The sequence below is a fragment of the Penaeus japonicus genome, unplaced genomic scaffold (genome assembly GCF_977035675.1).
Source record: "Penaeus japonicus unplaced genomic scaffold, GWHDUDI00000001_assembly GWHDUDI00000024, whole genome shotgun sequence".
NCBI classification, from domain to species: domain Eukaryota; kingdom Metazoa; phylum Arthropoda; class Malacostraca; order Decapoda; family Penaeidae; genus Penaeus; species Penaeus japonicus.
Genome location: NW_028234426.1, coordinates 24,365,383 through 24,377,882, shown reverse-complemented (window position 1 = coordinate 24,377,882; position 12,500 = coordinate 24,365,383).

Sequence of the window (12,500 nt, the reverse complement as noted above, 5' to 3'; positions counted from 1 at the left end):
TATAACAAGCATCGTGAATCTATAAATACCAAACATATATCTTAATAAAAAAACGAGTCACTAGATACCAAAATAACATATCAAACGACAAACAAACACATAAACAGAGAGATAGAGAATAAAAGGACAGAAAAGAGAGAAGAAAAGAGAGTAAAAAGGAGGAACAAGGAAACTTAGAAAAGAAAATCACGGAAAGCAAGGAGTCAAGAGGAAACGAGATGGAAATGGCGAGAAAAAAAAAATCAAAGAAGGAATTTTATTGCTCGTAAAACATAGACGAAGAGGAGTAAGAGAAATGACGAAGGAATATGTGGTTAACGAAGAAAAGAAGGAATGATTCGAAGGCAAAGAGGATAGGTGAGAATGAAGGGGATATGGAGGAGAGAGAGAGAAGAGAGATAAGAAAGAGGGAGTACAAAGAAGAAAGAAAGAAAGAAAAACACAGTGATAAAACGATATAAACAAACAGAAAAGGGCAAAAAAAAAACAAAAAACAAACAAACAACCACATACAAACAAACAAACAAAACCAAAACAGAAAAGGACGAAAAAAAAAAAAATCAACCACACACACAAACAAACAAAACTAAAACAAAACCAAAACACACACACACTCAAACAAACAAACAAACAAACACATAATCCAATAAATAAAAAACACACCCAACCTACCCATTTCTCCCAAACAAGTAATGGCCATTTACCAAAAGCCTCGCCACATTTCCCTCCACAAGGAAGCTTTTTTCAAGGTTTTATACGATCCCCTCAAAACATTGAAAAGAAGACGTTAAACTCTCCAAGACTTCTAAGAAAGTATTAGTCCAAGAGGCACTAGTTTGTCATCGGATTGATATTTTTTCACCCAGACACATATCTCTTCGTTCAGTTGGTATTTTGATTTTGATTTTTTTTTTTTCACGATGATTTTTGTTGTATATGGATGTATGTGTCTATCTATATCTGTTTGTTTATCTTTAGATGTTTTTTTTTACCTGTTTTGCATTAAATATGTACCTTAGAAGAAATATATGTACATCGGCTTAGAAAAAAAACATAGCTTTTGTGTAGCCAACTCTAATAAATGTTTTTTTTTTTTTATTTTTATTTTATTTCGGACAGGTTCAAAGTAGGAAATAAGATAAAAAATATAAAAAAAAGTTTGCAATGTACAGAAAAAAACTAAGGTCTATGCTTAGTGTGCAATCAAACTAGTACTTAGAGTGATGCAACATAGATTGTGACTTTGGGTCTTCATGCAAAGAAGATAATGGTAAAAATAATAATAATAAGAAGAAGAAAAAGAAGAAGAAGAAGAAGAAGAAGAAGAAGAAGAAGAAGAAAAAAAAATATATATATATGTATATATATATATATATATATATATATATATATACATATATATATATATATATATATATACATATATATATATATATATATATATATATATATATATATATATAGAGAGAGAGAGAGAGAGAGAGAGAGAGAGAGAGAGAGAGGACAACGCACAAACACGCACATAAGAGCATCGAAAAGCGATAGACTGCTATTATTCGTTCTCAATATAAGAACAATGCTTGAATAATGCTGATGATATTAGTATGGTTTATGATGATAAAGATAGTGTTATTGATTATGATAATTGATGATAATAATCATTGTTATCTTTTATTATCATTATCCTTATTGTTATCATCATCACCTTTATAACTATTATCATCATCTTTATCATTATCATTGCCCCCCATCCTCTCCCTCATCCTCCTCCTCCAGCTCTCCCTTCTGTCCTCCATCCTCCTCCCCCTCCTCCACCTCTCCCTTCTGTCCTCCCTCCTCCTCCACCTCTCCCTTCTGTCCCCCCTCCACCTCCACCTCCTCCTTCTCCTCCTCTTCCTCCCCCTCCTCCGCTAACTCGAAAGCGGTCATCACCACCGACGGCAAAGTCACCACAAAGACTATGAAGTGTGAAGTATGCTTTTCCCAATGCCTGCTCTTATCACTCTAGAAGAGAGAGCAAAGGAGAGAGAGAGATTAGGGTTGGTGGGGGAGGGGGAGATGGGGGAGAGAGAGATTAGGGTTGGTGGAGGAGATGGAGGAGGGGGAGATGTGGGAGAGAGAGATTAGGGTTTGATGGGGGAGATGGGTGAGGGGGAGATGGGGGAGAGAGAGATTAGGGTTTGTGGGGGAGATGGGGGAGGGGGAGATGGGAGAGAGGGGGATGGGGGGATGGTGGAGAGAGAGATTAGGGTTAGTGGAGGAGATGTGGGAGAGAGAGATTAGGGTTGGTAAGGGAGATGGGGGAGAGAGAGATTAGGGTTGGTGGGGGTGATGTGGGAGAGGGGGAGATGTGGGGAGGGAGGATGGGGATGGTGGAGGGGGGAGGGGGAGATGTGGGAGAGGGGGATGGGGAGATGTGGGGAGGGGGATGGGGGGGATGGTGGAGGGTGGAGGGGGAGATGGGGAGATGGGGGGGGGGGGAGCTTGTGAGCTGGCCAGGAGGCTTTTATGGGAGTTTCGTTATGTGTTTTTATTTGTTTGTGTGTGTTTGTGTGTTTATGTAGGTATGGATGGTCAGTGTGTGTGCGCATGTGTATTTTACTTATGTATGTATATATTAATATAACCACAACAATCATCTATCTATCTATCAATCTCTCTTCTCCACTCTCTTCATTCCTCATTCGATCATGCAGCAGCTATCATCACCATATGAATAATATTTAAAAAAGGGGGGGATAAAAACAACACAATTCATCAAAGTCATCGCGTATTCATAAGATACAACACCCGCGTTCCGACTGGTGTCTGGAGAGAGGGGAAAGCGAAAGGAGAGAGAGAGAGAGAGAGAGAGGGGGGGGGGGGGGGAGAGAGGGAGAGAGAGAGAGAGAAGGGGGAGGGGGGGAGGGAGAGAGAGGGGGGGGGGAGAGGGAGAGGGAGAGAGAGAGAGAGAGAGAGAGGGAGGGGGAGGGAGAGAGGGAGAGAGAGAGAGAGGAGGGGAGAGAAAGAGAGAGGGAGAGGAGAGAAAGAGAGAGGGAGAGGGAGAGAATGAGAGAGAGGGGAGGGAGAGAAGAGGAGAGGAGAGAGAGAGAGAGAGAGAGGAGAGAGGAGAGAAAGAGGAGAGAGAGAGAAGGGAGGAGGGCGAGAGAGGAGAGAGAGAGGAGAGAGAGAGAGAGAGAGAGAGGAGAGAGAGGAGAGAAGAGAGAGGAGAGGAGGAAGGAGGAAGAGAGAGGGGAGGGAGAGAGAGAGGAGAGAGAGGAGGAGAGAGAGAGGAGAGAGAGAGAGGAGAGGGAGAGAGAGAGAGAGGAGAGAGAGGAGGAGAGGGGGAGAGAAGGAAGAGGGAGAGGAGAGAGAGAGGAGAGAGAGAGGAGAGAGGAGAGAGGAAGGAGAGGGGAGAGGAGAGGAGAGAAAGCGGAAGGGGAGAGGGAGAGAGGAGAGAGAGAGAGAGAGAGAGAAAAGAGAGAGAGAGAGAGAGAGAGAGAGAGGAGAGGGAGAGGAGAGGGATAGAGAGAGAGAGAGGGAGGGAGGGGGGGAAGAGGAGAGAGAAGGAGAGAGAGAGAGAGAAAGAGTGGGGGGGGTGAAAGAGGAAGAAGAGAGAGGGAGAGGGAGAAAGAAAGAAAGAATTGGGGGAAATGATAATAACAGTGTGTATTGTTATGGTGATTCTTTTTGTTATTGTTATCAGTAATGGTAATGAATGTTATCTTTATTACTATCTTGCATTATTATTATTGTTGCTATTATTATGATTACTGTAATCATTGTCATCACTGTCATGATTATTATTATTTTTTTATTATCAGAATGAGTATTATTAGTATAATTTCTATTATCACTATCACCATCACTAATATTATCATCATAATTGGTATTACAATTATTACTATAATTATTATCATTATCATTTTAATCTTCATTATTATTACTATTCTTATTTAATCATCATCCTTATTATCATTATTATTTTATTATTGCTATTAGCTTTATCATCATTGTTATCACTACCATTGCAATCATCATTACCATCATTAAAAATTAGAAAAAAAACAAACTATTAAGAAAAAAAATCAACATTTGTTTCATTAAATCAATGTTTGTTTTCCATAAATCATCAGCGACCATAAACTGATCATTATCTAATTCATATTTCAAGAAAAGAAGAAAAAAAATGAAATAAAATAGAGAGAGAAAAAAACAAACAAACATAAAACGAAGTCGAAAAGACAAAAAAAAAAAAAAAAAAAAAGAAAGAAAGAAAAAAAAAAGAAATCGAACACAAATGTCCGAAACTTCTCTTTCCGACTTCGTTCGCGCGAATAGCACTATAACGGAAAACGTTTCTGAATAAAATCCGGTTTGAGTTGTTCGGTTCTTTTTTATTATTCTTTTTTTTTCTCCATCATTGGGTAAAGAATGACTGGCAACCGTCCAAGAAAGAGCAGTAGAAGGTGAAGACGAGTTTAGGATGTAATGAAAAAGAGAATAAAACCACTTCCTGCTACTCTTTCGGTTGTTCAGAGCGCTGACTTGGGCCGATAAGAGAGAGAGAGAGAGAGAGAGAGATAGAGAGAGGGGAAGGGAGGGAGGGAGGGAAGGATGGGAGAGAGAGAGGAGGGGGAGGGAGGGAAGGAGAGAGAGAGAGAGAGAGAGAGAGAGAGAGAGAGAGAGAGAGAGAGAGAGAGAGAGAGAGAGAGAGAGAGAGAGAGAGAGAGAGAGAGAGAGAGAGAGGGGGGGGGAGGGAAGAGAGAGAGAGAGAGAGAGAGAGAGAGAGAGAGAGAGAGAGGGGAGGAGAGAGAGAGAGAGAGAGAGAGAGGGGGGGGGAGAGAGAGAGAGAGAGAGAGAGAGAGAGAGAGAGAGAGAGAGAGGAATGGAGAGAGGAGAGAGAGAGAAAGACGAAAAGACGAGGAGAGAGAGAGAGAGACGAAGAGACGAGGAAAGAGAGAGAGAAATAGGGACAAGAAGAAGAAGAAAAAAGTCAACACAGAGAAAGAAGACTTTTAAGCACACAACCCAAATCTCAGCCATAACAGTTTTAATGATAACGATAAGAATGTCGTTCTTCAAGCAAACCTAAATCTTAATGTGAACATTGCAGTTAATAGCAACGACCGTAAAGACGCCAAGATAATGAGGCTATCTAACTGTCATCATCAAGCTTCATGTTTCTGTGTCTCTACGGCTCTTCAGCGTTTATTACTCTGGGCTAATTATTTTCTAATTATCTTCTGGAAACTCTGTGTCCTCAATAGTACAGAGTATTTTCAATAGGAATGTATATAACTAAAACACATGGGATGATAACAGAAATGATGTTTTAATGATCATTGTTACTCGGGAATTGAATGTCTGATCAATCAGTGTGAAATAACTGCTAGATGACTATTTTAACATGAAGTATTAGATTAGATTATTAGATATCATTTCAGATAATTAGGTAGCATACTAGTTTAGATCGTAAGATAACAATAACAATTAGATAATGTTTCGTAATATTTTTTTTTGCTGTTATTTGCGAAAAAAACTGGAAAACCAGGGGATATTTATTTTGTCATCTGTTTGTAAAGATCCTGGGATAACTATATAAACCAATACAAAATCGATAACTGATTACATTCTGTTGTTTGTTGTTGTGGTCTTAATGCCAAACAGAAAAAAAAATCAATTAATGTGTTCATTTCAAATAAAATATGATGATCTCGTTAACATAATGATAAGATTGATAAATAAACACTGATTCAAAATGGGGAAGAAATTGGGACAGCCAGGAAAGGTAAATAGAGTAATTGGGGCAGAATGAATGACAAGCAGCCTACTAAATCCAGGAGAGAGAATGGGGCGAACGGGGATGGAAAGGCAAAGAGAAAGGAGAGAATGGGAAAAAATAAAGAAGTAAGTACAAAAGTATCAATTCGATTGTGCACTAGAATAAAAAAAAAAAATATTCACAAAAAGTATAACGATAATCCTTATTGTATAGATGTCATAAAAGGAATTTGAAATGAAGAGAGAAAAAAAGAATAAGTTAGCCCGAACTTTTAGGTGATATTACACACGTTAACGGAAATCATATTCGAAATTCCGATCACCTGTTGACAATGTCGCCATTTTCACGTTCGTTTTTATAACATATTTCCAGGAAAAAAATATTTATCCAAACAAATGGAAACATAACAAATAAAACTATCTAACCAATTTATAGTCACAATCTTGGTCATTCCTATAGTTTCATACGAATTTTTGAAGGCTAATAATTGTAAACAAACAACGTACGAATGGCGTGTTGACAAGCGTTAACGGTCTTTCCTTTTCCTCACTATTAGATATAACTAATAAAACAGTTGTTATACTTTATCCTCTTCATAGAATTGAGATCGGGGCGATTTTGAAATTCCATAAACCACAGAAAAAAAAGGGAAGAAAGCATATCAATGAGAATATATTTACAAATTCAATATTCATTCTGTTTTTTTTACGGGATTCCTTTTCGGTGAAGCTTGTATGGCTTCGCTTCGGTAGTACTGAATAACAGAAAAAAATATATAGTGTTTTGTCATAGAGAAAATAATCAGGTCTGTTATGTAAAATATTTATGTGTGGGGATATTCTGAAACAAAAAATGGTAGGCAGATAGAGATAAATAGATAGATAGATAGATAGATGGATAGATGGATAGACAGATAGAGAGAGAGTGTTATTGAAATATGAATTTATATTACTACACATATATTTGTTATGTAAGATTATCCTGATAATGACAGTAGTAAAAAAAAAAGAAAAAAAGAAGAAAAAACAAGAAGCAAAAGGACAAGGAAATAGAAAAAAAAGGGGAGAACAAGTACGAGAACAGCAAAAAAGAAGAAGAAGGCGAAGAAGTTAAAAAGAAGCAAATAAAAAGACGAGTAGAAAAGAAGAAAAATGAGAAGTATGAGAGACGAGAAAAAAAAAACTAAACGATAAGGAGAAGAAAGAATAAAGAGAGAGAGAGAGAGAGAGAGAGAGAGAGAGAGAGAGAGAAAAAATCCGACACTGTAGAAGAAAACGAAAAAAAAAAAACGAAGAAAAAAAAGAAACCAAGTAACTCTCCTTCTGGAAATTATATTAGGAGAAGAAACGAAAACGAAGACTTAGTATGCTGTCAGTCCCCGAGCGGGAGGGTGGCTGACTTCTCTCATGATGACGTGGCTAAATATCACCTTTTCCTTCATTTCTCAAGGAAGATGAAATGACGTGAACTTGAGAGGAAGTGTTAACTTTGATCTCTTCAATACTTCTTGGAATAATGTTGTTTTGTTTGATTCTGTATGTGTGTTTTTGGTGTTTGTTTTGTTTTGTGTATTCTTGTTTCGTTGTATTTCTTGTCTCTTATTGTCTTTAGTTGTTTTTTTCTCTCTCTTTCTTAGTAGAATTCTCTTTTTCGCTTTACTTATCATCTCTGCACACACACACACACTCTCTCTCTCGCTCTCTTTCTCTCTCTTTTTCAATGTGTCTCTGTCTCTGTCTGGCTGTCTCTCTCTTTTCTCTCTCTCTCCTCGCCTCCCCTTCTTCCCCTCTGCCTATGTCTGTCCCCCTCTCTTCCTTTCTCTCTTACAGTCACCGAAACTTTTGCCCTCTGTGTGTGCAAGCTAACGTTTGTGGGTTTTCCATGGAGAGGGAAAAAAAAAGTTATCTTAGTGTGAGTAAAGGGGAAATGACGAAGGGTCTATCCCAAGCAGCTCACGTGCGTCAGATAATTTCCTTTTGATGAAACCTTCCAAAGGCTAGCTAGCTTTAGGAGAATCAAATCGCCATTTCAAGTCTCTCTATGTCTTGTTTTTATCCCGATTTATTTGATTGGATTCCGTTATCGCTGTTCGCCGGCGAGCGTCGTGGTCGAAAGAGATAGTGAGTGCGATGTGCATTATCGCTGTGTCGGAATCTCGCGCGTCCTGGCTGGCAGCCTCTCTCGTGTCGCTGGCGGTGCTGTGGGTGCCGCTGTGTCGCCTCGCCTCTCTGGGGCCGCGTGGTACATCAGTATGTGGTTCCGGCGCCCGAGAAGCTGCTGGAGGCGGCGGCGGCGGCAGAGCAGGGGGGCGGTGGCAGTGGTCATGGCGTTCGTTGTTAGGCGCTCGCTTATCTCTTGCGGACTTTTCTCTCTTGTCACTTTCTTCTTCTTTTTTTTTTTTAGCTGTTTAATCTTCTCTATTCTCGATTTCTGCTCCTGTTCTCTTTTCTATGTCTTTGTTCCTCTTTTCTTAGCCTCTTGGTCTTCGCTCTTCCCCCTCAATCTTCCATTATTCATCGGCGAAGTCCGCGTGGGAGACTGCAGAGCGACGTCGAGGCGATGGGCAGGGCGAGACGTCGGGCGAGTGAGGAAGGGCAGTTGTAGCGGCGCGTAGTACGGCGATGGCGACACGCGCACGCACTCCCGCACGAGGGTGTTGGCCGAGGGATCCCACGACTGAGGGACTTCTCTTTGGGATGCTGGCGCTCAGTCGAGAGGATTCCATGCGTCACCTTTGTTTACGGTTTACAGAGCCACCTCCTCCTCCTCCTCCTCAAACACGGGATAGCCCAGAGGTCGTAGTAGTAGCTGTTGGCGGCGTTGGAGAAGACGGGGTGGGGCGGGGCAGCCAGTATTGATCTGGGTGGGCGGGCGGGCGGGCGGGCGGGTGTCAGGAGGGACTCGTGGGTGGTGGGCGGGCGTCAGGAGGAGGAGGAGGAGGAGGAGGAGGAGGAGGGGGAGAGGGGGGCTGGGGGTGCTGGAGACTCACAGACAGAGCCACGCAGTCGCCCCGGGAGGAGTGGGACCATCCGCCGCCCTTCGGCTCGCCTCGCTCCCTTTCTCTCGCTCGGCGCCAGGCATGTCGGCCGCTCAGCTCTTCCTCTCAGTCCACCCGCGATCAATCACCCCTTTTGTTGCCCTCTTTTCCTTCGCCTTCGCTAACTCGCCACTCAGCTAGTCACTCAAGCGCTTGCCAATTACACAGATCTCATCACAACCACTTTGACAAAGCTCATTTTTTCCTACCTGTCCCTAAGGGTGCCACTGGGATGAGTCACGACCCGCTCGCCTCTGGAGCCATATTGGTCGCGGGGGTTTCACGCGTCATGGCACTCGGCAGATGATGACGGAGGGCTTCGTTGCAATGCAAGTCGATCTGGACATCTGCTTTAATCACGCAGCTATACTATCTTTGGGTTGAATTAGTGTGCGACTCATCCTTACGTCTTTTTCATTCTTTTTCGCGAGCTGGACATTAGAGATACGTCAGATTTTGAAGATCGTAATGGCATAGCGAGTATTAGACTGCCTTTTGAGAGCATGGATGTCAAAACACGGGATTACAACTCGTCAAGCTATAGTAAGATGCAGCGAGTAGGGAGTGTTGTGTCGTGTATGTGAACTGAAAACTATACCTTATGCCCTATCGTGATGTGCGTCCACATCGCTTCTGGTACTGGTTGAATCAGGTAACAGAATAAGATGGCGTTTTTCTTCAGTATTATTCGAGGCAGTTGTAGAAAAGGCTTCCTGCACATCACCAGTCGGTGATAGACTACGAAATATCTATCATTATGGAAAGTAATGTGTTTGTTATTCATGTCTAAAAAAATGAAAAACAGAAACTTACTTGCACCCAAACGGCCCTTTCCGTTAACGCCAACGAGAAGGGAAGGGACTCCACTTCTATCAGGGAATGAGGAACCATAGAGTTGCCTGATGCTGAGGCCATGGACATCACTACGTCACTACAAACGACCTTTGTGAAGTGTGAACATTTATACCCACTCATACTCCTAATCCGATGGCATTATTTGACGTTACTTCATTTATGGCAGTCCTTAAGTTTTCGCTCTAAAGCATTTTTATGACCATGAACTTCAACACCGCTGAATGAAGGATAAACCTGCCTAATCTTACTTTTATCACAGTGCCCGCCACGCCGAAGGTTTCTCTGTAATCTCGTTAAAGAGAACAGGTTATGTTATAAGAAATTGATGAGCTTCGTGACCTGAGCTTCCTCTCTTGAACTTTTATTTATCTATTTATTTATTTTTAATTTTCATCCGATTTATCAATTTATATGATTGTCTTTTATACATTTCTCTCATTATCTTTAACACTTTATTCATCGATTTTCCTTTTGGAATAAAAAAAAAAAAAAAAGAATCACTTGACCTTATTCCCTACCCTTCTTATCCTAACACCACGACCTGACCTCCCGCGTCCTTGACCTCGTTTTCCCGTGGTCAGTACGATGACGAAACTTTATTGGCAAAATCCGTCCGGAGTCCTTTGTAGCGACATCCAATATCTGGCTTGAGTTTGCCGTCATACCACCTCGGGTATGACGATACAGGCTGGCCCGATGATTTATTGACACGGGGACAGATCGGCTAGCGGTTGGGTGTTCAGATCTTGGTGGTGTTCAACGGATGTTCTCGGGTACCTTTCGTATCATTATGTATCTCGGTATTTATTCTCCTTGTGGTCTTAGCTTCGTCTTCTTCTTCTTCTCGTTTTCTTATGCTGGTGGCGTGATTTGGAGTTTGTAGATTGTTTTTTTTTTAGAGATGGGTGTTGGGGCTCTGTCTTTTAACTGTTTTTTTTTCTTCTTGATTTACCTTGATGTGTCTTAATGTATATTTTTCTTATTTTTCGCATTTTTTCTTTTTTTCCTTCCCTTCCCAATCTCCACCCGTCTGGTTCCATTTCATCTCTTGTGTTTTATTCTTCCCTCTCTTCCTTCTCATTTCCCGCACTTCTCTCCTTTCCTTTCTCACCTCATATATTCCCTTTTTTCATTTTCTATCTTCTTTTTTTTATCCCTTCTCCATCATTTATCTCCCTCCTTTCTCTTTTCTCTCCCTATTCTTCTAGCATCCCCCCTCTTTCTCTCACTCTCTTCTCATTTCTCTTCTTGCTTTGCCAATCTTCATTCTTTTCTCCCTTCCTTTCTCTATCCAGTCTTCCTCTCTCTCTTTCCCATTTCTCTCCTTCTCTCTCCCTTTTCCCGTCTTCACTCTCTTCTCTCTTCCTTCCTCCCCAACCTCCTCCCTCTTCTCTTCCCCCTATGCCAATCTTCTCCTCTTCACTCCTTCTCTTCCTCCTCTCTTCCCCTCTCCTCTCTCTTTCCTCCCTTCCTCCCTATCCCCCTCTTCACCTACTCCTTCCCTCCTCTTCTCCCCTCCTTACCCTCACCTCAGGAGTCTCATTCGGTTAACAGAAGTGGGACATTTTGTTGTTCCGAAAGACGAAATATTTTGCACTTCCCCCCTCTCTCCCCTCTCCCCCTCTGCCCCCTTCCGTCCCTCCCCCCTCCTCCCCCCGTCTCGAAACTTTTAGTGGACGAAATTCGAGGCGAGACGAGTCCCAACTAAAGGATATTGCCGACGGTATTGTTCTTCTTCTTCTTCAGGAGGAGGAAGAGGAGGAAGAAGAAGAAGAAAGAAGAAGAGGAGGGGGAAGAAAAAAAAGAAAAGTGGGGATTAGGGTGGTATAGGAGGTGGAGGCGGAGGAGGAAGAGGAGGAAGAAGAAGAAAGGAGAAGAGGGGGAAGAAAATGAAAGAAAAGTGGTGATTAGGGTAGTGGTGGAGGTGGAGGAGGAAGAGGAGGAAGAAGAAGAAAGAAGAAAAAGAAGAGAGAGAAGAAAAAGAAGGAAAGGTGATTAGGGTAGTGGTGGAGGTGGAGGTGGAGGTGGAGGTGGAGGTGGAGGAGGAGGAGGAAGAGGAAGAGGAAGAGGAAGAGGAAGAAGAAGAAGAAAGAAAAAGAAGAAGAGGGAGAAGAATTAGAAGAAAAGGTGGTGGTGGTGATTAGGGTAATGGTGGAGGTGGAGGAGGAGGAGGAGGAGGAAGAAGAAGAAAGAAGAAGAAGAAGAAGAGGGAAAAGAAAAGGAAGGAAAGGTGGTGGTGTAGGAGGTGGAGGTGGAGATGGCGGGGGAGGGAGAGGTGGATGGGGAGGTGGAGGTGGAGGTGGAGGTGGAGGTGGAAGTGGAAGTGGAGGTGGGGGTGGAGGTGGAGGTGGAGGTGGAGGTGGAGGTGGAGGTGGAGGTGGAGGTGGAGGTGGAGGTGGAGGTGGAGGTGGAGGTGGAGGTGGAGGTGGAGGTGGAGGTGGAGGTGGAGGTGGAGGTGGAGGAGGAGGAGGTAGAAGAAGTGGAAGTGGAGGTGGAAGTGGAGGTGGAGGTGGTGATGTTGTTGGTGGTGGAGGAGAAGGAGGAGGAGGAGAAAGAGGAAGAAGAGAAGGAGGGCGAGAAGGAGGAGTAAGAGGAGGAGGAGGAAATGAAAGTGGAGGAAATGATGATGACGACGATGATGATGATGAGGTGGTGAAGGAGGAGGAAGAGGAGAAGAAGAAGAAGAAGAAGAAGAAATAAGAAAAACAGAAAGAGGAGGAGTAGGAGGAGGAACGAGAGAAGGATAAGGAAGAGAAGGAGGAGGCGGAGAAGAAAGAGGAAGAGTAGAACGACGAATAGGAAGATGAATAAGAGGAGAAGGAACAAAAGGAGGAGGAGGAGGAG